Raw genomic sequence first — 502 nt, 5'->3', positions numbered from 1 at the left:
TGTTTACTACATATATTATGCATGCATGGTGCAGTGTTCATAGCCTCCTTTCTCCTTTTTTTTGTCTCTGTCTCACTAGTACATAAACTCTATCCCTCACACACACACACACACACACACACACACACACACATACATACATATACACACATACAGACCCTCCCACTCATACACATATAAAGGACATGGAGGCCTTTGTGTTTGGCTCCATCGTGGGGTGAGTGGCAGGCCCCTGTAATCACGGCGGGAGCATGGTGTCTGGCCGGAGCGCGAGTGCGGCTGCTTTTAATGTTGCGTGAATAACAGGCCTTCGCCCACACAATGGCGCCAATTTAAATGCAAATCCTGACATTCCCATCAGGCCGACGGAAGCATCACCTAGCATCAGTTGTGTCTAAATCATTTCAATTTATGAATTCACTGTGTGTGTGTGTGTGTGTGTGTGTGTGTGTGTGTGTGTGTGTGTGTGTGTGTGTGTGTGTGTGTGTGTGTGTGTGTGTGT

This window comes from Alosa pseudoharengus, unplaced genomic scaffold (assembly GCF_046254945.1).
Source record: "Alosa pseudoharengus isolate Yale_2024_CS ecotype anadromous, Long Island Sound unplaced genomic scaffold, YU_APseudo_1.1 YU_APseudo_1.1_scf_281, whole genome shotgun sequence".
Classification (NCBI taxonomy): domain Eukaryota; kingdom Metazoa; phylum Chordata; class Actinopteri; order Clupeiformes; family Clupeidae; genus Alosa; species Alosa pseudoharengus.
The sequence above is the reverse complement of the archived record's forward strand: the minus strand, read 5'-3'. Positions refer to the sequence as shown.